The sequence below is a fragment of the Somniosus microcephalus genome, chromosome 5 (genome assembly GCF_052327205.1).
Source record: "Somniosus microcephalus isolate GS21.2 chromosome 5, FLI_Smic_1.0, whole genome shotgun sequence".
Taxonomy (NCBI): Eukaryota; Metazoa; Chordata; class Chondrichthyes; order Squaliformes; family Somniosidae; genus Somniosus; species Somniosus microcephalus.
In genome coordinates, this window is record NC_140991.1 from 183,678,281 (window position 1) to 183,704,194 (window position 25,914).

Sequence of the window (25,914 nt, forward strand, 5' to 3'; positions counted from 1 at the left end):
TGTTGATTTTAAAGCCTGTGCGGATTGAAAATGAGAAAATGAAACAGGTTAAAGACACAGTCCGAGGGTCCGGGGAGACACTGGGGGGTCTGGGACGGGGAGGGGGGGGCGAGTGCCTACCTGCTGACTCAAGGGCGAGTCTCATTTCATATGAGCTCATCGAACCAGACTTATCCAGGTCGTACTGTCTGAAAATGCACTGCAAGAGAAGGAGAAGAAGTGAGTGTGACAGTGAGAGACTGAGAGAGAGAGAGACAAAGAGGGAGATAGAGAGAGACAGAGAGAGAGAGGGAGGGAGAGACAGAGAGAGAGACAGACAGAGACAGAGCGAGAGAGAGAGACAGAGAGAGAGACAGAGACAAAGAGGGAGATAGACAGAGAGAGAGAGACAGAGAGAGGGAGACAGAGAGAGGGAGACAGAGAGAGGGAGACAGAGAGAGGGAGACAGAGAGAGGGAGACAGAGAGAGGGAGACAGAGAGAGGGAGACAGAGAGAGGGAGACAGAGAGAGACAGAGCGAGAGAGACAGAGCGAGAGAGACAGAGAGAGAGAGCGAGAGAGACAGAGAGAGAGAGACAGAGAGAGAGAGACAAATACTGCCAAAATTGGGCCCTGACAGTAAATCTAAAGAAAACCAACATCATGATTTTTCAAAAAAGGCCCAGATGTCAGGAAAACAAATACCAGTTTACTGTCAGTGATACCATCATAGGACACACTATGAGCTACACTTACCTTGGTCTAACCATTACAGCATCAGGGAGCTTCAGCATAGCAGTGAATGCACTAAAAGAAAAAGCCCGAAGAGCCCTATATGCAATAAAAAGAAAACTCTACAACATCCAAATTCCAATCAAAATCTGGCTCAAAATATTTGATAGTATAATTGATGCGCTATCAATTCTAATAAGAGGCTGAGCAGAGTTCAGAACGACAGGCTTTTATTAACTACTGAATTGCACTTCAGACAGATCAGGACTATGCCTCTAGTGGACGACCGAATGCCAGGAGCTGCCATGCGGCCGTCCTTATACTCGGTAGCCGAGGGCGGAGTCAGCTGAGGCATAGTCAGACATAACAGTGAAACAAGAGTGAACGACAACAACAACAACAAGTGAACACAGTGAACGACAGTGGTTTACCACATTCACCCCTCGTTTAAAATTAAGTCCGGCGGGGTGAAGTGTATCAGAAGTTCGAGTAGGCGAGTCTGTCGGGCGGCCTCGTTTGCCATCGAGATCTTCGTGGCGACGGTTGCTATGTTACAGCTTCCAACGACGCGTCTTGAGCGGGGTCGGGCACCAGTGTATCGTCCCCTTTGGTGTTGGGTGGGCGAGTGGACTCCGGCTGGTCCTGGGGTCGCGGCATGCCGTCTACTGGGGTGGAATGGATAGGGGTGAGAATTTGGTCTACTGAATTTTGGGCCGTGTTGAAGGGGGTCGTGGTGGAGGGCAATGGTGACGGGTCAGTGGACCCCGAGGGTGCCAGATCTCTAATGGAGACTGTATCCTCCCGCCCGTCCGAGTATGCCATGTAGGCATACTGGGGGTTGGCATGGAGGAGGTGAACCTTCTCTACCAGGGGAGCCGTTTTGTGGGACCTTACATGCTTCCTCAGCAGGACGGGCCCTGGGGACGTCAGCCAGTGTGGTAGTGAGGTACCGGATGTGGACCTCTGGGGAAAAACGAACATTCGCTCATGGGGGTGGCGTTGGTGGCCGTACACAGCAGTGACCGGATGGAGTGGAGCGCATCAGGTAGGACATCCTGCCAACGGGAGGTCGGAAGGCCCCTAGATTTTAAGGCTAGGAGGGCCGCCTTCCAAACCGTCGCGTTTTCTCTTTCAACCTGTCCGTTCCCCCGGGGGTTGTAGCTGGTGGTCCGGCTTGAGGCAATACCTCTCATGAGCAGGTACTGACGGAGTTCGTCGCTCATGAAGGACGAGCCCCGGTCGCTATGAATATAGCTGGGAAAACCGAACAGAGCAAAGAGGTTGTGCAGGCATTTAATGACCGTAGCGGTGGTCGTGTCCGGGCAGGGGATGGCGAAAGGGAAACGGGAGTACTCATCAACTATGTTGAGGAAGTACACATTACGGTCAGAGGAGGGGAGGGGCGCTTTAAAGTCGACACTCAGGCGCTCAAAAGGGCGGGTGGCCTTGATCAGGTTTGCTCTGTCAGGCGTATAGAAGCGCGGCTTGCACTCTGCACAGACTGGGCAGCTCCTGGTCATGGTCCTGACCTCCTCGATGGAGTAAGGCAGGTTGCGGCCTTTAATGAAATGGAAGAACCTGGTGACCCCCGGGTGGCAGAGGTCGTTGTGGAGGCCCCGTAGTCTATCGATCTGCGCGGTGGCGCATGTGCCTCGCGATAGAGCATCTGAGGGTTCGTTGAGTTTCCCGGGCCGGTACAAGATGTCGTAATTGTAGGTGGAGAGTTCAATTCTCCACCTCAAAATCTTGTCATTTTTGATTTTGCCCCTCTGCTTGTTGTTGAACATGAAAGCGACTGAACGTTGGTCAGTAAGCAGGGTAAATCGTTTTCCAGCCAGGTAGTGCTGCCAGTGGCGCACCGCCTCCACAATGGCCTGGGCCTCTTTTTCCACAGAGGAGTGTCTGAGTTCGGAGCCCTGGAGGGTTCGTGAAAAAAAGGCCACGGGTCTTCCCGCCTGGTTAAGGGTAGCGGCCAGGGCAAAGTCGGATGCATCGCTCTCCACCTGGAAGGGGATGGACTCGTCTACCGAGTGCATGGTGGCCTTGGCAATGTCGTCTTTTATACGGTGAAAGGCTGAGCGGGCCTCCGCCGTCAGGGGGAAGGAGGTGGACTTGATAAGTGGACGGGCTTTGTCCGCATAATGAGGGACCCACTGGGCGTAATAGGAAAAGAAGCCCAGGCACCTTTTGAGGGCCTTGAGACAGTGGGGCAGGGGAAGTTCCATCAATGGGCGCATCCGGTCAGGGTCAGGGCCGATGACTCTGTGTTCCACCACGCAACCAAGGATAGCGAGGCGGGCTGTGCGGAATATGCACTTTTCCTTGTTGTACGTGAGGTTTAGGAGTTGGGCCGTGCGAAGGAACTTATCAAGATTGGCGTCATGGTCCTGCAGGTCATGGCCGCAGATGGTCACGTTGTCCAGGTAGGGAAACGTGGCCTGTAACGCATTCTCGTCGACCATCCGGTCCATCTCCCTCTGGAAGACGGAGACACCGTTGGTGACGCCGAAAGGAACCCTGAGGAAGTGAAAAAGACGGCCGTTTGCCTCGAAAGCTGTGTACTGGCGGTCCTCGGGGCGGATAGGGATTTGGTGGTATGCTGCCTTGAGGTCAATGGTCGAGAAAACGCGATATTGCGCTATCTTATTAACCATGTCGGCTATGCGGGGGAGAGGGTATGCGTCCAACTGGGTGTACTTGTTGATAGTCTGGCTGTAGTCAATGACCAGGCGCTGCTTGTTGCCAGTCTTAACGACTACCACCTGAGCTCGCCAGGGGCTGGTACTATCCTCAATAATCCTCTCTTTCAGGAGCCGCGTCACCTCAGATCTTATGAAGGATCTGTCCCCGGTGCTGTATCGCCTGCTCTTTGTGGCGATAGGCTTGCAGTCGCGGGTGAGGTTGGCGAACAGGGGTGGGGGGGGGTGATTTTGAGGGTGGAGAGACTGCAGGTGGGGCGCGGCGGGCAATTTAAAAACTGCTGGTTGCAGACAGTGAGCGGGGGAAAGAGGTCCACCGTATGTCAAGGTGACGCTCTTAAAGTGACAATGAAAGTCCAACCCCAGCAGAACGGCAGCGCAGAGATGTGGCAGGACGAAGAGCTTTACATTTTTATAAACGGAGCCCTTCACCGAGAGGGTCACTACGCAGTAGCCGCCGACGTCTGCTGAGTGAGATTTTGAGGCCATGGAGATCCGATGGCGCGCTGGCAGGACCGAGAGGGAATAATGCCATACCGTATCAGGGTGTATGAAGCTCTCCGTGCTCCCGGAATCAAAAAGGCAAGTTGTGGCGCGGCCATTTACCTGGATGTCCATCGTGGACCTGGCTAGCTGATGGGGTCTGGATTGATCCAGCATAATGGAGGCCGCTGTGGAGTCGGGAGCGTCGCTGTAGAACCCCGGTGAGGCGGCGGTGGGTGAGTCGGGGGCCCGTTGACAAAATGGCGGCATCGGAGAAGAAGGACAAAATGGCGGCGCCCATGACGATCCCGATCCCCACGAGGCTGGAGGAAGGCAAGATGGCCGCTCCCACGAATCGCACGCGGCGCTGCTGGAGGTAGGGGTCTTCTGACTTCTGCAGACGCCAGCGTAGTGTCCCTTCTTACCGCAGGCAGAGCAGACCGCGTTTTTCGCCGGGCAGCGCGCCCTGGGGTGTTTGGTTTGGCCACAGAAATAACATTTCTGGCTCGGGCGGGACATCGCTGCAGCAGTTGAGGCCGGGGCCCGTGGCGGCGCCGCGTCCCAAGATGGCGGCGGCTGTGGCATCCATGAGGCGGCCGCGCGGTCCGGGGAGTAGGCCTCCATGTTCCGGTGGGCTACGTCCAACGAAAGGGTGAGTGAAATCGCCTTCTTCAGGTCGAGCTTGCTACTTTCCAGCAGTCGCTGCCGTGTGTGAGTGGACCTGAGGCCCGCAACGAGGGCGTCCCGGATGAGCTCCTCCGTATGTTCCGTGGCTGATACTTGCTTGCATTCGCAGGCTCGGCCGAGTTCCTTCAGCGCCCGTATGTATGCTTCTGTGGGTTCCCCGGGCTGTTGTTTGCGAGACCCCAGGAGATGTCTTGCGTAAACATAGTTGACCGGGCGTGCGTATTGCTCCTTCAAAATGTCGATAGCCCCCTGGTAGCTCATAGCGTCCCGGATAAGGGCAAAAGCTCGGTGGTTTACTTTAGAATTCAGCACCCTGAGCTTGTCGGCGTCGGTGGCGACGGTCTCGCCGGATGCAGCCAGAAAGGACTCAAAACAGTTCAGCCAGTGCGAGAACTTAGCAGGCGAGTCCGGTTCTTGCGGGTTGAGTTCCAGGCACTTGATCTTAAGTATCTGCAGCATCGTTATTATTATTATTATTATTTTTTTTTCAGTTGTTAATAAAATTGATGCGCTATCAATTCTAATAAGAGGCTGAGCAGAGTTCAGAACGACAGGCTTTTATTAACTACTGAATTGCACTTCAGACAGATCAGGACTATGCCTCTAGTGGACGACCGAATGCCAGGAGCTGCCAAGCGGCCGTCCTTATACTCGGTAGCCGAGGGCGGAGTCAGCTGAGGCATAGTCAGACATAACAGTGAAACAAGAGTGAACGACAACAACAACAACAACTGAACACAGTGAACTACAGTGGTTTACCACAATAATCCTGCCCATTGCGCTGTATGGTAGTGAAGTATGGGGCCCACTCAATCACCATAGCTACACTAAATGGGAAAAACACACAATAGAAGCCCTACATGCAGAATTTTGCCAAAGCATTCTTCGCACCCAAAGGAAAACACCAACAAATGCATGTAGAGCCGAACTAGGCAGATACCCACTGATAATAAACATCCAAAAACGAGCACTAAACTTCCTAAATCACCTCAAATCTAGTTCCCCAGACACCCTTCATTTTAAAGCCCTCCAGACCCAAGAGCTGAACCCAGAAATGAGTCCCCTGAGTCAGTTGTTACTGAAACTAAGTACTCCTACCCAGCCGGACCCTGACCAGTCCCAGACCAACACTGCTCTCCAAACACCAATCCGAGTGAACCAAATCATTAAACAATGCAAAGAAACCTACCTGGAACATTGGAACAAAATAACCAAAAGCCAAAGCAGATTAGAATGCTACCGGGCCCTAAAAAGAGAATATAAACTGGCAGACTATCTCTCGACCATCAGAGACACACCCTCACCAGATACAGACTATGCGACCACCAACTGGCAATTGAAAAAGGAAGATACAAGAAATCCTGGCAACCTAAAGAAAATAGAATATGTGATCACTGTCTGGCCGGCGAGGTTGAGACAGAGGTGCACTTCCTCCTAAAATGCGAAAAATTCAACAAAACAAGAAACATATATTTTGACAAGCTCAGCCTTACAACCCCAGATTTCAAAGAATTGGATGACCTGTCAAAATTAAGAATAGTCCTGGGGGAAGGAGACAGACCATATCTTGGTGCCCAATATGTAACAACATGTCACAACCTGAGGAACAGTGAGTGACTAACGAGCACACCCATAGCATATATAATCTAAAAATGTTTAAATCAATACTGAATGTACCCAACGACTGTTTAAATTAATACTGAATGTACCCAACGACTGTTTAAATTAATACTGTCTGTACCCAACGAAGGTCAAAATTGTTTGACACCTACAGAATGTTGGAAACCTGTACTTTTTGTTATGTAAGCTTTGGCAATATGGTTCCCTGTAAACTTTCATGCCAATAAAGAATTTGAATTTGAGAGAGAGAGAGAGAGAGAGAGAGAGAGAGAGAGAGAGAGGGAAATTATCCAATACCAGGCCCTGGGGAACGTGTTAATCTGTGGTGACCTCAATTCAAGAACTGGAGAAGAACCAGACTTCACCAATAATCATGGAAACAATTACATATTCGGGAATAACCACTTCGATATCCCTTCCCTTCCATACAGGCATAACTGCGACAAGCAGACAAATACCAACGGAAAACATCTCCTGCAGCTCTGTCGAAGCCTGGGTCTGTACATTGTCAATGGTAGATTCATAGGAGACCTCCTCGGAAGATCGACCTACTGCTCACCTCTTGGCTGCAGCACCATAGACTATATGATTACGGACTTGGACCCATCCTCTTTCAGAGCATTCACAGTCAAACCACAAACAACACTGTCAGATCACAGTCAAATTACTATGTATCTTAAAAAGACAGAAACAAACACAGAAACACAACCCAGTAAACTGTACAACACCAAAAAATCGTACAGATGGGCCAAAAACGACACGGAAAAATACCAGAAAGCAATTAGCAATGAATCAACTCAAGCTCTCTTGGACACCTTTCTGGATAACATATACACTCACAATAAAGAAGGCGTAAACCAGGCAGTGAATAACCTAAACAATATTTTTGATAATTTGGCAACAAGGTCAAACTTGAAAGCTCGCAAGAACAAACCCAAACCAAAAAACTATGAAAAATGGTTTGACCCAGATTGCCATAACATGAGGAAAAAACTTAGAAAAATATCAAACCAAAAACATAGACATCCAGAAAACGAGGAATTACGCCTTACTTATTGTCAGACACTAACACAATACAGAAACACACTCAGAACCAAAAAAGAGCAATATATTAAGAATACACTCAGCTCCATTGAGGAATCCATTGATTCCAATTGTTTCTGGGACAACTGGAATACATTACACAAAAAACAACACGACGAATTGGCCATTCAAAATGGACATGGTGTGGAGATGCTGGAGTTGGACTGGGGTGGACAAATGTAAGAAGTCACACAACACCAGGTTATAGTCCAACAGCTTTATTTGAAATCACAAGCTTTCAGAGCGCTGCTCCTTCTTCAGGTGAAGTGGAGAAATGCATAAAGACACAGCTTATATAGTCAGAGAATAATGTCAGATGTTTACAGGTAACCTTTCCAACTGATCTGTAGTCCTTTCGGGATCTTGTCTGCTACTATCGACACCACAAACTGCCGGCTCAAAGTGGAGAGGATCTCCAAGAAGATTGCGCATATCGACACAGACATCAAGTTTCTACAGAGATGCAAGAAAGCAGACAAGATCCCGAAAGGACTACAGATCAGTTGGAAAGGTTACCTGTAAACATCTGACATGATTCTCTGACTATATAAGCTGTGTCTTTATGCATTTCTCCACTTCAGCTGAAGAAGGAACAGCGCTCCGAAAGCTTGTGATTTCAAATAAAGCTGTTGGACTATAACCTGGTGTTGTGTGACTTCTTACATTCAAAATGGAGACACATGGGAAAACCACTTTGAAAAATTATACCAGAAAAACACACTAAGGCCAGAGCAACACCAAATATGCAAAAAACTGGAAATGCTAGAAATGGCCATAAAAGATAACCAAAACCCGCTAGACTCCATAATAACAGAAAAAGAACTTCTTGAAAAACTCAAGGGGCAGACGGCATACTAAGCGAGATGATTAAACACACAGACGATAAAATGAAACTGGCTATCCTAAAACTCTTCAACTTGGTTCTGAGTGTTGGTTACTTCCCTGATGTCTGGAACAAAGGACTCATAACGCCCATATACAAAAGTGGGGACAAAGTCGACCCAAATAACTATCGAGGCATCTGTGTAAACAGTAACCTGGGGAAGGTATTCTGTAGCATCATAAACAAAAGACTTATAAACTTCCTTGAGGAGCACAATGTCTTGAGTAAAAGCCAAATTGGATTCCTGCCAAACTATAGAACATCAGATCATATCTTTACCCTACAGACCCTAATTGACAAACACGTTCATCAAAACAAAAGCAAAATCTACACATGCTTTATAGATTTCCAGAAGGCTTTCGACTCCATCTGGCATGACGGTTTATTCCTGAAACTTATCGAAAGCGGGGTAGGGGGAAAAACATATGATGTAATTAAATCAATGTATACAAACAACAAATGTGCTGTTAAAATTGGAGACAAACAAACAAAATACTTCCCACAGGGGCGGGGGGTGACGCAGGGCTCGCCAATCTCACCGACACTCTTTAATATTTACATAAATGAATTGGCAAAACTACTTGAACAATCTACAGCACCCGGCCTCACCCTATATGAATCCAAGGTTAAATTCCTCCTCTATGCAGACGACCTGGTTCTGCTGTCACCAACTAAGGAGGGTCTACAGCAGAACCTGGATCTGCTGGAGTCATACTGCCAGGCTTGGGCCATGACAATAAATCCCCAAAAAACCAAAGTCCTTGTGTTCCAGCAAAGATCCAGACATCAGGGACCCAAAATAAATTTCACACTAGGAACAACCAAAATTGAACAAACCACGAACTACACATACTTGGGCTTAAAAATCAGCTCTACGGGAAATTTTCATCTGGCTGTGAATGAACTGAAAGAGAAAGCAAGAAGGGCTTTCTATGCCATTAAAAAATCAATCCAAATAGAAATCCCAATTAGCATTTGGCTCAAAATTTTCAAATCAGTAATTGAACCAATTGCACTCTATGGCAGTGAAGTGTGGGGACCGCTAACACAACAAGAATTTGCAAAATGGGGCAAACACCCAATTGAGATCCTACATGCAGAATTCTGTAAAAGTATACTCCGGACTCAAAGGAAAACCGTAAACAATGCATGCAGGGCAGAACTAGGCCACTATCCATTAATAATCACTATCCAAAAAAGAGCCACCAAATTTTGGAAACACCTAGAAATGAGCAACCCCCAATGCTATCACTACGAAGCTCTGAAATGCCGAGAGAGGACCATAAAGAAGAATACCCTCAGCCAACTAGTCCTGGGACTCAGTGAGGTAACTACTAACACTACTAACAATAACCAGCCCCAGGACAGTGACAGCGTAACACAAAGAATTCGACCCAACACAATCGTCGCTAAGCAAAAGGAAAAATATCTGTCATATTGGGCAGAAACAACAAAAACCCAAAGCAAACTCAATTGCTACTTGGCCCTAAACAGACAATACAACATGGCTGATTACCTGACCATGGTAAAGGATAGCAAACTGAGAAAAACCTTGACAATGTACAGACTTAGTGAACATAACCTGGCGATCGAAAAAGGTAGACACAGACAGACCCAGCTACCAAGAGAGGACAGGATATGCTCTCACTGCAGTCAGGGAGTGGTGGAGACAGAGCTGCACTTCCTCACAGCTTGTAGAAAATATCAGGGCATAAGGGAGAATTTCTACCCAAAATTCACAAAAATATGCCCGGAATTCAGAAATTTGAATGACGACCAAAAACTCCCATACCTACTAGGGGAAGAGAGAAATTGCATAACACTAGCGGCACACTATGTTACAGCTTGCCATAAACAGAGGGACAACCAGCAAATTTAAGAAAAGAGTATATATAAATTATATGAAAGTATATATTTATACACTCAGGGATATATCTGTTTATACACTGTATGGATAGATCTGTATTTTTGTGAACAAACATGAATGTTTTCGGATGCTTTGGCAACATAAGATGTAACTTGTCATCATGCCAATAAAGCGATTTGAATTGAATGAGAGAGAGAGAGAGAGAGAGAGAGAGAGACATAAATGAAGTGAAATCCCTGTTCTATGCGGACGACCTGGTTCTGCTGTCTCCCACAGAACAGGGATTACAGCAACAACTAGACCTACTCGACAAATACTGCCAAAATTGGGCCCTAACAGTAAATCTAAAGAAAACCAACATCATGATTTTTCCAAAAAGGCCCAGGTGTCAGGAAAACAAATACCAGTTTACTGTCAGTGATACCATCATAGGACACACTATGAGCTACACTTACCTTGGTCTAACCATTACAGCATCAGGGAGCTTCAGCATAGCAGTGAATGCACTAAAAGAAAAAGCCCGAAGAGCCCTATATGCAATAAAAAGAAAATTCTACAACATCCAAATCCCAATCAAAATCTGGCTCAAAATATTTGACAGCATAATCCTGCCCATTGCGCTGTACGGTAGTGAAGTATGGGGCCCGCTCAATCACCATAGCTACACTAAATGGGAAAAACACACAATAGAAGCCCTACATGCAGAATTTTGCCGAAGCATTCTTCGCACCCAAAGGAAAACACCAACAAATGCATGCAGAGCCGAACTAGGCAGATACCCACTGATAATAAACATCCACAAACGAGCACTAAACTTCCTAAATCACCTCAAATCTAGCTCCCCAGACACCCTTCATTTTAAAGCCTTCCAGACCCAAGAGCTAAACCCAGAAAAGAGTCCCCTGAGTCAGCTGCTACTGAAACTAAGTACCCCTACTCAGCCGGACCCTGACCAGTCCCAGACCAACGCTGCCGTCCAAACACCAGTCCGAGTGAACCAAATCATTAAACAATGCAAAGAAACCTACCTGGAACATTGGAACAAAATAACCAAAAGCCAAAGCAGATTAGAATGTTACCGGGCCCTAAAAAGAGAATATAAACTGGCAGACTATCTCTCGACCATCAGAGACACAAAACAGAGACAGACCCTCACCAGGTACAGACTAAGCGACCACCAACTAGCAATTGAAAAAGGAAGATACAAGAAATCCTGGCAGCCTAGAGAGAATAGAATATGTGATCAATGTCTGGCCGGCGAGGTTGAGACAGAGATGCATTTCCTCCTAAAATGCGAAAAATTCAACACAACAAGAAACATATTATTTGACAAGCTCAGCCAAACAACCCCAGATTTCAAAGAATTGGATGACCTGTCAAAATTAAGATTAGTCCTGGGAGAAGGAGACAGACCATACCTTGGTGCCAAATATGTAACAACATGTCACAACCTGTGTGGAGTTTGCACATTCTCCCCGTGTTTGCGTGGGTTTCCTCCGGGTGCTCCGGTTTCCTCCCACAGTCCAAAGATGTGCGGGTTGGGTTGATTTGGCTATGATAAATTGACCCTTAGTGTTAGGGGGATTAAATACGTGGGGTTACGGGGATAGGGTGGGATATGTGTCGGTGCAGGCTCGATGGGCCGAAATGGCCTCTATCTGCACTGTGGGGATTCTGTGTGTATTCTGTGTGTAACCTGAGGACTGTTTAAAATTAATACTGAATGTACCCAACGATGTTCAACGACTGTTTAAATTAATATTGTTTAAACTAATATTGTATGTACCCAACGAAGGTCAAAATTGTTTGACACCTACAGAATGTTGGAAAACTGTACTTTTTGTTATGTAAGCTTTGGCAATATGGTTCCCTGTAAACTTTCATACCAATAAAGCATTTGAATTGAATTGAATTGAATTGACAGAGAGAGAGAGACACAGAGGGGGGGAGACAGAGAGGGAGAGAGAGAGAGACAGAGAGAGAGAGACAGAGAGACAGAAAGAGAGAGAGAAACAGAGAGAGAGAGACAGAGAGAGAGAGAGAGAGAGAGAGAGAGAGACAGAGAGAGAGAGAGACAGAGAGAGAGAGAGACAGAGAGAGAGAGAGAGAGAGAGAGAGAGGGAGAGAGACAGAGAGAGAGAGAGAGAGACAGAGAGAGAGAGAGAGAGAGACAGAGAGCGAGAGAGAGTGAGAGAGAGTGAGCGAGAGCATTCACAGCCCTCTGGGGTAGAGAATTCCAAAGATTCACCACCCTCTGAGTGAAGAAATTCCTCCTCATCTCAGTCCTAAAAGGCCGACCCCTTATCCTGAGACTATGCCCCCTGGTTCTAGACTCTCCAGCCAGGGGGGAAACAACCTCTCAGCATCTACCCTGTCAATCCCCCTCAGAATCTTGTATGTTTCAATGAGATCACCTCTCATTCTTCTAAACTCCAGAGAGTATCGGCCCATTCTACACAATCTCTCCTCATAGGACAGCCCTCTCATCCCAGGAATCAATCTAGTGAACCTTCGCTGCACCGCCTCCAAGGCAAGTCTATCCTTCCTTAGATAAGGAGACCAGAACTGTGCCCAGTACTCCAGGTGTGGTCTCACCAAGGCCCTGTACAATTGGAGCAAGACTTCCTCACTCTTATACTCCAACCCCCTTACAATAAAGGCCAACATGCCATTTGCTGCCCTTATTGCTTGCTGTACCTGCATGCTAGCTTTCTGTGTTTCTTGCACGAGGACACCCAAATCTCTCTGAACACCAACATTTGAAAGATTCTCACCATTTAAAAAATATTCTGTTTTTCTATTCTTCCTACCAAAGTGAATAACCTCACATTTCCCCACATTATACTCCATCTGCCACCTTACTGCCCACTCACTCAGTCTATCTATATCCCTTTGCAGACTCTTTGGCCTGGATTTTGTCAATGGGGGCGTGTTGGGGGTGGGACTGCTGGTTTTTGGGTTTCAGTCCCGCCCCCAACGACATCTGACCAACCCACGCTATTTTCCCTTGATTGACCTTGTTAAGCCCCGCCCTGCAGGCTTACCAGCCAATTAAGGGAAAGCCGGTGACAGAACGTCAGCGTATGGCGCTTCCTCTGTCGAAACATTTTTGACAGATGAATTGTCAGCTTTGAGAAGCTGTTAAACACCGACAATCTCTGTTCTAAGGTGAGCCCTTGCACACAGGCTCACCAAGACCCCTCTCCTCAGCAGAAAGCAGATGGTTGCTGCATCTGAGAATGCAGCAGCCATTCTGTCATCTCTGCCGTTGCGATGAGGCACCTCCGGATCCTCAAAGGTTGAAGCCTGCAGGAAGAAGCAAAGGTAAGGAGACTTTTTCCAACACTTTACACTCACCTCTCACACTTACCTGTCCACACTTGCACCCATCACTCACCTCTACAGCTGACATTTCGACCCCTCTCGCCCCCGCAGACCCACTGCTCGCCTCGCTGACCCTGGCGAGGTTCGCAGCTGTCGGGAAGCCCGCAATTGCAGGGGTAAAATGGGGAAAAGCCTCAAAACTGCGTGTTAACTATCTGTTAACAGGCAGTTAATTGGCTCTAATCCCCTTCCCGCCTCGAGGAGCTGAGACCCTGCGCGACACGGGGACCCGCCTCCCGGGCGATAGCAGAGGTGGGTTGGGAGCGGGGTCAGTACCCGCTCCCAGGTTCTGCCATTTTCCTGGCAATCCTGCCACCCCAGGGCTGGGAAAACTTCCCCCTTTGTGTTCTCCTCACAGCTTACTGTCCCACCTAGCTTTGTATCATCAGCAAACTTGGATACATTACACTCGGTCCCTTCATCTGGGTCATTAATATAGATTGTGAATAGCTGAGGCCCCAACACTGATCCTTGCGGCACCCCACTAGTTACAGCCTGCCAACCTGAAAAAGATCCGTTTATCCCTACTCTCTGTTTTCTGTTCAGTAACCAATCCTCTATCCATGCTACTATATTACCCCCAACCCCATGAGCCTTAATCTTGTGTAATAACCTTTTATGTGGCCCCTTATCGAATGCCTTTTGGAAATCCAAATACACTACATCTACTGGTTCCCCTTTATCTACCCTGCTAGTTACACCCTCAAAAAACTCTAATAAATTTGTCAAACACGATTTCCCTTTCATCAAATAATGTTGACTCTGCCTAATCATGTTATGATTTTCTCAGTGCCCTGATACCACTTCCTTAACAATGGATTCCAGCATTTTCCCTAGTACTGACGTCGGGCTAACTGGCCTGTAGTTCCCCGTTTTCTCTCTCCCTCCTTTCTTGAATAGCGGTGTTATATTTGCGACCTTCCAATCCACTGGGACCGTTCTAGAATCTAGGGAATTTTGGAAGATCTAAACCAATGCATCCACTATCGCTTCAGTCACCTCTTTTAGAACCCTAGGATGTAGGCCATCAGGTCCAGGGGATTTGTCGGGTTTTAGTCCCAGTAGTTTCTCTAGTACTTTTTCTCTACTTATATTAATTACGTTAAGTTCCTCACCCTCATTAGATCCTTGGTTCCCCACCATTTTTGGTATGCTTTTTGTGTCTTCTACTGTGAAGGGACAGAGTGAGAGACAGGGAGAGAGAGAGAGAGAGAGAGACAGTGAGAGAGAGAGAGAGACAGAGAGAGAGACAGAGAGAGAGACAGAGAGAGAGACAGAGAGACAGAGAGACAGAGAGAGAGAGAGAGAGAGACAGAGAGAGAGACACAGAGAGAGACAGAGAGAGAGACAGAGAGAGAGACAGAGAGACAGACCATACCTTGGGGCCAAATATGTAACAACATGTCACAACCTGAGGACTGTTTAAAATTAAGACTGTTTAAAATTAATATTGAACGTACCAAATGAAGTACAAAGACTGTTTAAAATTAATATTGTTTAAAAGTAATATTGTATGTACCCAACAAATGTCAAATCGATTGACACCTACAGAATGTTGGAAAACTGTACCTTTTTGCTATGTAAGCTTTGGCAATATGGTTCTCTGTAAACTTTCATGCCAATAAAGCATTTTAATTGGAATTGGAATTGGAATTGGAGAGAGACAGAGAGAGACAGAGAGAGAGAGGGAGAGAGAGAGGGAGAGAGAGAGGGAGACAGAGAGAGAGAGACAGAGAGAGAGACAGAGAGACAGAGAGACAGAGAGACAGAGAGACAGAGAGAGAGAGAGAGACAGAGAGAGAGACAGAGAGAGAGACAGAGAGAGAGACAGAGAGAGAGACAGAGAGAGAGAGGGAGAGAGAGAGGGAGAGAGAGAGGGAGAGGGATAGAGGGAGAGGGATAGAGGGAGAGGGATAGAGGGAGAGGGATAGAGGGAGAGGGATAGAGGGAGAGGGATAGAGGGAGAGGGATAGAGGGAGAGAGACAGAGCGAGAGAGAGACAGTGAGAGAGAGAGAGACAGTGAGAGAGAGAGAGACAGTGAGAGAGAGAGAGACAGTGAGAAAGAGAGAGAGAGACAATGAGAGAGAGACAGAGAGAGAGGGAGAGGGATAGAGGGAGAGAGACAGAGCGAGAGAGAGACAGTGAGAGAGAGAGAGAGACAGTGAGAGAGAGAGAGAGAGAGACAGTGAGAAAGAGAGAGAGACAGTGAGAGAGAGAGAGAGAGAGAGAGACAATGAGAGAGAGAGACAGTCTTCTTCTTATCGTGTCCACGGACAGTCTATACATAGCCCAGCCAGAACTGGACACATTTTTGCACCTTGTTGTTGGATTTGGCAAGATCTGCAACAGTGCAGGGTTCCTCTAACGATGGGCATTGCAGGAGATGTTGCATAGTCTGTGCCTCAGTTCCACATTCACAAGTTGTCGGGCTGGTTGAATATCCCCATTTGCTTAGTGACACCTTTGAGCAACCTACACCGGTCCCAAGTCTGTTAAGGCACTTCCAGGTTGCCCAGTTGCAATTAGCTCCTGGGGGAAGGCTTTCATCAGGTAAAATTTCCATCGCTGGGGGTTGTTCAAGACTGGCGAGCCGGTCTTTCTACAAGGCGATGCGGGCTTCAGATGAGGTTGATTGTAATGGAACAACACTGTTCATGAAGCTCTTTCTTGACTTTAGGCGGCTGAGTGTAGGTGTGTGACAATGCAGAGGGTGCCTCTCATCTGATGTTTGACGGAGTCGCTCTTTCTTGCTGGCTACCGTTCTTCTTATATCAGGGGGAGCGATACCCGCCAGGATATATAGGCTGTTGGTGTTTGTTGGTTTTAAGCAACCTGTGATAAATCGGCAGCTTGCATTCAGAACGGCATCCATCTTCTTGGCATGAGTAGACCTTTCCCATGCAGGGCAGGTGTATTCGGCAGTGGAATAGCAAAGAGCAAGTGCACTGGTTCGCAATGTTTTCGGGCTTGCTCCCCATCTTGTGTTAGTGAGCTTATTCAGGATGTTGTTTCGTACGCTTACTTTTGCCTTTGTCTTCTCGATGTGGTTCTTGAAGGTGAGGCATCGGTCAAGGGTGACTCCTAAGTAGATAGGGTGCTCGCAATGCATCAGTGTTGCTCCACACCAGGTTACTTTCAACTGGTGTTTGGCTTCACGGTTTCTGAGGTGGAATGCACAAACTAGCGTCTTTGATGGGTTTGCACGAAGGTGGTTTTCTTCATAGTAGGAATTTAGTCCCTCCAAGGCCTCAGAAAGCGTTCTCTCCACGGTGTTAAAATCAGTGCTTTGGGCAGTGACACATAAGTCATCAGCATATATAAAACGGCGTGTAACACCGTCTATAGTTTGGTCATTCGTGTAGATGTTGTACAGCAGCGGTGCAAGCACGCTTCCCTGAGGAAGACCATTCTTCTGAATACGCCACCTGCTGCGCTTCACACCTAGTTCAACATAGAGCCGGCGATTCTGAAGCATGCTTTCTAACAGCTCTGTTAAGTGAATCTCTTTTGTCATCTCTAGAATCTTGCAGAGGAGACGTCTATGGTTCACTGTATCGTATGCTGCTGACAGGTCTACAAAAACAGCACCTGTTACCATCCCTTGCTCAAAACCATCTTCGATGTGTTGTGTGAGGTTGAGCAGTTGGCTTGTTGTTGATTTGCCGGGGCGGAGACCTGCTTGCTCTGGAATTATCTTCTCATCTACAGTTGGTGCTATCCTATTGAGTATCAGGTGTTCAAACAGCTTATAGGGGTGGCAAAGCAGTGAAATTGGCCGAAAACTGTTAGATCCGTGTATCTTGATGTTGTGTCCTTCAATAATTAGACAAGAGACGGCAGGGAACGATCAACAGGTGTTTACTGAATGAGGGTTACTCCAGAACTAATTGTACAGATCCCTACTCAGGGTTTATATACAGGTGTGGTCACTGCCGGTACTACAGTATACAGGAGCTGTAAAAGTAGTTCTCCCCTTAAAGGTACATACATTACAATTCCTCCCCTTTTAGATTAACAGTACCATAACACTCATTTAACAATTAAATATCAAACTAATTACAATTAACACTTTTAACATGCAACATTAACTGAAAATAGTCTATTTATAAATTCAGTCTTTGGGGAGGCTTCCTGATCCTTTCTGAATAGCACCTTTCCAGAGTGTCTTGCTCTTGGTGCGGAGGCAATTCTGGCCCCGTCGTCGGTTGGTTCATCAGCTTCCGATGCTACTGTTTCTGGGGTAGATGCGACCTGTACGTCGGGTTCATCACCAGGTACGCGAGACATGGGGTTGACTCGTTCCTGTGACTCTAGGATCTGGTCAACATGGCGTCTCACAATGTTCTCCCCAACATCCACTGTGTACATTAGTGGCCCCTGCCATGTGCATATCGTTCCTGGTTGCCATTTCTCTGTTCGGTAGTCGCGGGCCAAGACTGGTTGCCCTACATTGAAGCTCCTTGTCGGCTTCTCATTGATGTGCTGGAATTGCTTATTCTCAACATCTCTTCGTACATTTGGTCTGAGCAAATCCAGACGAGATCTCAACCTTCGGTTAAAGAACATCATGGCCGGGGTCTGGTTGGTGACTGCATGTGTCGCATTTCTGTAGGCTAACAGGAAATTGTCCACCTTATGCTGCAGTGGAATGTCGTCATCGCACATGGCCCTTACTGCTTTTTTTAAGGTTTGTACAAACCTCTCAGCCAATCCATTTGTGGCTGGATGATACGGGGCGGATGTGTAATGCCTTACCCCATTCCTTTTCATAAATCTTTGAAACTCTTCGGACACAAACTGTGGTCCGTTATCAGAGCAAATCTGGTCTGGCAAGCCGTTTCTGGCAAAAATGGTCCGTAGGACTGCAATCGTGTTCTCCGTAGTGGTGGAGGACATTTTGATCACCTCAGGCCATTTCGAGTGCGCATCCACGGCTATTAAAAACATTGAGTCCATGAATGGACCAGCAAAATCAATATGCACCCGTTGCCATGGAAATGAGGGCCACTTCCATGGGTGTAGAGGGGCATGTGGTGGTGCATTTTGGACCTTCTGGCATCCTGAGCAGCTCTTTGTCAGGTCCTCGATTTGCTGATCGATTCCCGGCCACCACACATAAGCCCTAGCAAGGCTTTTCATTTTCACTCCCCCCAGACGACCTTCGCGAAGCTCATTGAGCACTCTCTCCCTTAACTTTGGTGGAATTACCACTCGGGATCCACACATCAAGGTCCCCTGGCATACTGACAGCTGTTCTCTTCTGGATGAGAATGCTGGCAACAGTGAGTCGCCATGTGCTGGCCATCCCTTCACCGTCAAATCATATACCCGAGACAGTGTCGGGTCATTTCGGGTCTCCTTCTCTATACCAGCGTTAGTTACTGGCAAGCATTAAATTATAGTCGAATGAAATATTTCGACAGGATCCACTGCTGGTGCTTCCTCCACAGTAGGCAGTGGCAGGCGTGATAGCCCATCAGCGTTTCCATGCTGTTTCGTGCCCTTATACTCGATTTCATATTGGTGCGCCCCTAGAAAAAGGGACCATCTTTGTAGCCGTTGCGCAGTCATCACCGGAATGCCCTTCTTTGGATTAAAGATGGAGACAAGTGGTTGGTGGTCAGTCAGCAAGGTGAACTTCTGCCCGTGCAGATAGTGGTTGAACCTTTTCACTCCCCACACTAGGCTGAGGGCCTCCCTGTCAATCTGGGCGTAGTTACGCTCGGCTGAGGTTAGTGACCGAGACGCAAAGGCTACTGGCCTCTCCGAGCCGTCCGGGAATTTGTGCGACAGCACCGCTCCAATGCCATAGGGTGATGCATCACACACCAACCGAATTGGTAGTGCTGGGTTGAAATGAGCCAACACCTCTTTTGATGTGATCAATTCTTTGCTCTTCTGGAAAGCTCGTTTACATTTGTCATTCCACTTCCATGGTACCCCCATTTGCAGTAGGGTGTTCAGTGGGTGTAGTACGGTAGACAAATTCGGCAAGAACTTATGGTAGTAGTTCACCAGCCCGAGGAACGACCTCAGTTGTGACACATTTTCCGGTGCTGGAGCCTTGACTACTGCCTCAATCTTTTCAGGGGACTTATGTAACCCCTCTTCATCAATAACGTGGCCACAATACGAGATCTGCTTCTGGAAAAACTCGCATTTGTGGCGATTAGCTCGGAGCCCATATTCCTTCAATCTAGTGAGCACCTGCTCCAGGTTGGCGAGGTGATCACTGTCATTTTCGCCCGTGACCAGGATGTCATCCAAATAACACTGGGTCCCTGGAATCCCTTGCAGGACTTGATCCATTGCCCTTTGCCAAATAGTCGGAACTGATGCTACCCCGAACACCAGCCGGTTGTATTGGTAGTGAGTGTTGTGTTGATGAGTGTTGATCGTGAGGTACTGTTTCGAGGCTTCTTCTACCTCCATTTGCAGGTACGCCTGGGCCAGATCAATCTTAGTGAAGCGTTTCCCTCCAGATAGCGAGGCGAAAATATCTTCAATCCGCGGAAGCGGATATTGTACAGTGTGAAGGACTGGGTTCACTGTCACCTTAAAGTCCCCACAGATGCAAACCTTCTTTGGTTCCCTAGGCGTATTACTCAACGACCTATTCATTACAGGAACAATGGGTGTAGCCCACAATACATCATTACATAAATTTAAAACAGAAATAGACAGTTTCCTAGAAGAAAAGGGAATTAAGGGTTATGGGGAGCGGGCAGGAATTTGGACATGAGTCTAGGTTCGGATCGGTCATGGCCCTGTGGGTAGCGGAGCGGGCCCAGGGGCCGTGTAGCCTGATCCTGCTCCTGTTTCGTGTGTCTAATTCTGTTAGATTCAGGAGATAGTCCTGTCATAGTGGATTGGCGGTTAGGATCAGATCAGCCATGATCTTATTGAATGGCGGAGCAGGCTCGAGGGGCCAATTGGCCTACTCCTGCTCCTATTTCTTATGTTCTTATGTACTCGCTCCAGTCCACTTTGGACAGTACTCCTGAACGTTCCAAGCCTTCCAGCTCTGCTTCGACGGCTGGGCGGATCGCATAAGGTACCGGTCTGGCCTTAAAAAACTTTGGGCTTGCATTTTCCTCTATTTTGATCGTCGCTGTTATGCCTTTTAGTGTTCCGAGTCCCTGCTGGAACACTTCTTGTGCGTCAATTAGCATTTTTGACAGTCGTCCAGGTGTGACGTCGTCATCCTTTTTGCCATCTACAGTCAGTGCTTGTATGGAATGCCAATCTAGCTGTATCTTCCGGATCCATTCACGTCCTGGTAGTGGTGGTCCTCCATCTGGCAATACATATAGGTCCATTTTTGGTGTTTCCTTGCCGTTATATATAACGTTCACCCTTATTTTTCCTTTGGGGTAGACTTTTTGCCCCGTGTACGTCCTCAAGACAATCTTTGTATCTCTCAAGGGTATATGTGAGAATAACCGCTTGTAGTCCCTTCGGTTTATGACCGTTAGAGCTGATCCTGTGTCCAATTCCATTTTCACTTGGACTCCTGCTATCTTGAGCGTGACCCAGATAGTTTGGTGATCCTCCGTTTTGATCACATTATGTAGTTTCAGACAACCCAGCTCCTTGCTTCCGGAGTCTGTATCACTTTTCTGTTCGTCTGAACTACTCTCCGTCACCTTATGTACCTTCTTGTACTTCTCCTGTGGAGATTTCTTGCTGCTGGTTTTCTTTCCCGACCTGCAGACTCTTGCTATGTGTCCTACTTTTCCACACTGTCTGCACACTTTGTCCTTGAACCAGCAATCATTATGGTCGTGTGTTGTTCTGCCGCAGCGATAGCACTTCACTGTTCCGTATGACATTTCATTTGTGCCACATTCTTGCAGTCTCCGTTGTATCTCTGCCGCGCCCCGTGCTGCTGCTTCGTGTGATACTGCCATGCTGAAAGCCTTGGCCAGCGTAAGATCCTTTTCTGATAGAAGCCGTTTCTGGGTTCCTTCACTTTGAAGCCCACACACAAACTTGTCCCTTAAAGTATCTGCTAGTCCCGTTCCAAACTGGCAGTGTTTCGATAGCTTGTGCAGTTCCGTTAAATACTCAGCATTACTTTCATCTTTATGCTGGTTCCTTTTGTGAAACTTAAATCTTTCCGCTATCAGCAGCGGTGTGGGGTCTAAGTGGTCCTGTAGGATTGACACTATGTTTTCAAAATCCTTTTCCACTGGCTTCTCTGGGATTACTAGGTTTCGCAGTAAGCCATACGTTTTTGCACCCATTGAATTCAACAATACCAGCGCTTTCCTGTCATCTGGCACTTCATTCGCCTTGCAGTACACTTCTATACGTTCGACATATGTCGTCCAATCTTCGACTTCATTGTCGAACGCTGTGATCCTGGCACTCTTCGGCATCCCTGGGTGTGTTTAGACTGGCTCAAAATGGCGTCTCCCGCGCTCTCCCTTCTTCCCCGTTGCGGCTCAAAATGGCGTCTCCCGCGCTTTCCTTTCTTCCCCGCTGACGCTGCTCGGCCCTTGAACACCGGCTGCGCTCTGCGCGTTTTCCTGCACGCCTCTCTCCCCCGTTGACGCTGCTCGGCCCTTGAACACCGGCTGCGCTCTGCTCTCTCTCGTTGACGCTGCTCAGTCCTGAACACCGGATGCGCCCTGTGTGCTCTGCCCTCTCTCTCTTCCCCGTCGACGCTGCTCGGCCTTTTTCTGTGCCGTCGGTCGGCTCTAGCCGCCGCTGTCCGGGAAGGGTCTCGCTGGACCACCGTGACTGGAAAGCCAAGCCTGGCTCTCGACAGCCTCCCCTGCGATGCTCAAATCTCCGCTGGATGACTGGGGGGTTTCCCGTGGTCGACGCCCGTGCTTCTGGACTCGGCCTTCTTCCACTGTTCTCCAGGAGCGAATCCCTGGGAGGTGATGCAGAGTTGCAGGTAGGTTTGAATCTGCTCGTCGCCAATGTTAGATCCGTGTATCTTAATGTTGTGTCCTTCAATAATTAGACAAGAGACTGCAGGGAACGATCAACAGGTGTTTACTGAATGAGGGTTACTCAAGAACTAACAGTAGAGATCCCTACTCAGGGTTTATATACAGGTGTGGTCACTGCCGGTACTACAGTATACAGCAGCTGTAAAAAGTACTTCTCCCCTTAAAGGTACATACATTACAAAAACTCTTAGGATCTGAGAGACAGTGAGAGAGAGAGAGAGAGAGAGAGAGAGAGACAGTGAGAGAGAGAGAGACAGTGTGAGAGAGAGAGAGAGAGAGAGAGAGATAGACAGTGAGAGAGAGACACAGAGGGAGAGACAGAGAGGGGGAGAGAGAGACAGAGAGCCGGGGAGATCCCAAAGTGTTTTATAAGTATGTTAAGGGCAAGAGGATAACCAGGGAAAGAGTAGGGCCCATTAGGGACCAAAGTGGCAATCTGTGTATAGAGCCGGAAGATGTAGATAAGGTTTTAAATGAATCTTTTGCATCTGTGTTCACTATGGAGAAGGACGATGTAGGCATAGAAATCAAGCAGGGGGATTGTGATATACTTGAACAAATTAGTATTGAGAGGGAGGAGGTACTAGCGGTTTTAGCAGGCTTAAAAGTGGATAAATCCCCAGGCCCAGACGAGATGTATCCCAGGCTGCTGTGTGAGGCAAAGGAGGAGATTGCAGGGGCTCTGACACAAATTTTCAGAACCTCTCTGGCCACAGGGGAGGTGCCAGAGGACTGGAGAACAGCTAACGTAGTACCATTATTCAAGAAGGGTAGTAGGGATAAACCAGGGAATTACAGGCCAGTGAGCCTAACATCAGTGGTAGGGAAATTATTGGAAAAAATTCTGAGGGACAGGATTAGTCAGGGATAGTCAGCATGGCTTTGTCAGGGGGAGATCATGTCTAACCAATTTGATTGAATTTTTCGAGGGGGTGACTAGGTGCGTGGATGAGGGTAGTGCAGTTGATGTAGTCCACATGGACTTCAGTAAGGCTTTTGACAAAGTCCCACATGGGAGACTGGTCAAGAAGGTAAGAGCCCATGGGATCCACGGCAATTTGGCACATTGGATCCAAAATTGGCTTAGTGGCAGGAGGCAGAGGGTGATGGTCGAAGGTTGATTTTGTGACTGTGTCCAGTGGTGTACCGCAGGGATCGGTGCTGGGTCCTTTGCTGTTTGTTGTGTACATTAATGATTTAGATATGAATGTGGGAGGTATGATCAGTAAGTTCGCAGATGACACGAAAATTGGTGGGGTGGTAAATAGCGAGGAGGGAAGCCTCAGGCTACAGGACAATATAGACAGGTTGGTCAGATAGGCAGAACAGTGGCAAATGGAATTTAACCCTGAAAAGTGTGAGGTGATGCATTTTGAGAGGACTAACAAGGCAAGGGAATACACAATGAATGGTAAGACCCCTAGGAAGGACAGAGGAACCTTGGTGTGCATGTACACAGATCCCTGAAGGCAGAAGGACAGGTAGATAAGGTGGTTAAAAAGGCATATGGGATACTTGCCTTCATTAGCGAGGCATAGAATATAAGAGCAGGGAGGTTATGATGGAGATGTACAAAACGCTAGTTAGGCCACAGCTGGAATACTGGAATAGAGAGACAGAGAGAGAGAGATAGACAAGAGAGAGAGAGAGACAGAGAGAGAGAGAGAGAGACAGACAGAGCGGGGGGGGGAGCACCAGCCGGGAATGTGACACAGCTGGTCCCACCTCTTACCAGCCACTTGCAAATCTTGTTCCACATGAACTGGAACTCCAGCAGCCCCAGGCGACCACTGCCGTCCTTCTGTGGGAGGCAGGTTAAGGAGAGAAAGTGGACATGTTGTGTAACAGACTCCGAGCGAATGGATACGGGACAGGGGTGGGGGGGGAGCGGGAAAGGGGCAGAGGTCTCACCAGTCCCCAGGTAAGTAGCTGCCAATTTTGACCCTGTCTTACCTCTGGGGCCCGAGCTCATCCCCAGTCCCAGACAGCAGACAGACGGGACAATAAGACCCAGGCAGACGGGACAAGGAGCCCCAGACAGACGGGACAAGGAGACCCAGACAGAGGGGACAGTGAGACCCAGACAGAGGGGACAGTGAGACCCAGACAGAGGGGGCAGTGAGACCCAGAGAGAGGGGGCAGTGAGACCCAGAGAGAGGGGACAGTGAACCCAGACAGACGGGACAATGAACCCCAGACGGGACAATGAACCCTAGCCCCAGACGGAGGGGACAGCGGGACCCAGGCGGAGGGGGGCAGCGGGACCCAGGCGGAGGAGGGCAGCGGGACCCAGGCGGAGGGGGGCAGCGGGACCCAGGCGGAGGGGGCAGCGGGACCCAGGCGGAGGGTGCAGCGGGACCCAGGCGGAGGGGGCAGCGGGACCCAGGCGGATGGGGGCAGCGGGACCCAGGCGGAGGGGGCAGCGGGACCCAGACGGAGGGGGCAGCGGGACCCAGACGGGGGGGGGGCAGCGGGACCCAGACGGGGGTGGGCAGCGGGACCCAGACGGGGGGGGGGGCAGCGGGACCCAGACGGGGGGGCAGCGGACCCAGACGGGGGGGGCAGCGGGGACCCAGACGGGGGGGGGCAGCGGGACCCAGACGGGGGGGGGCAGCGGGGACCCAGACCGGGGAGGGGGCAGCGGGCCCCAGACGGAGGGGACCGCGGGCCCCAGACGGAGGGGACCGCGAGCCCCAGACGGAGGGGACCGCGAGCCCCAGACGGAGGGGACCGCGAGCCCCAGACCGGTCGGGGGACCGCGAGCCCCAGACGGAGGGGGCCGCCGAGCCCCAGACGGAGGGGGCCGCGAGCCCCAGCGCGGAGGGGGGGCCGCGAGCCCCAGACGGAGGGGACCGCGAGCCCCAGACGGAGGGGACCGCGAGCCCCAGACGGAGGGGACCGCGAGCCCAGACGGAGGGGACCGCGAGCCCAGACGGAGGGGGACCGCGAGCCCCAGACGGAGGGGACCGCGAGCCCCAGACGGAGGGGGACCGCGAGCCCAGCAGAGGGGACCCGCGAGCCCCAGAGGGGACAGTGTGCCCCAGACGGACGGAGACAATGAGACCCAGACAGACGGAACAATGAGACCCAGACAGACGGGGACAATGAGACCCAGACAGACGGGACAATGAGACCCAGACAGACGGGACAATGAGACCCAGACAGACGGGACAATGAGACCCAGACAGACGGGACAATGAGACCCAGACAGACGGGACAATGAGACCCAGACAGACGGGACAATGAGCCCCAGACAGACGGGACAATGAGCCCCAGACAGACGGGACAATGAGCCCCAGACAGACGGGACAATGAGCCCCAGACAGACGGGACAATGAGCCCCAGACAGACGGGACAATGAGCCCCAGACAGACGGGACAATGAGCCCCAGACAGACGGGACAATGAGCCCCAGACAGACGGGACAATGAGCCCCAGACAGACGGGACAATGAGCCCCAGACAGACGGGACAATGAGCCCCAGACAGACGGGACAATGAGCCCAACAGACGACGGAAATGAGCCCCAGACAGAC

The 25,914-nt window shown here is 49.2% G+C and overlaps 1 long non-coding RNA gene across 1 annotated transcript; it reads right to left on the bottom strand.

The window, feature by feature from the left end:
• LOC147117473 (uncharacterized) lies at positions 1-24,221 on the bottom strand. The gene is made up of 3 exons (XR_015078453.1): positions 24,113-24,221; positions 121-199; positions 1-15 (listed from the first exon to the last, which is right to left on the bottom strand). It is a non-coding gene; the product is annotated as an uncharacterized LOC147117473 (long non-coding RNA).
• Positions 24,222-25,914: the final 1,693 nt, after the last annotated feature.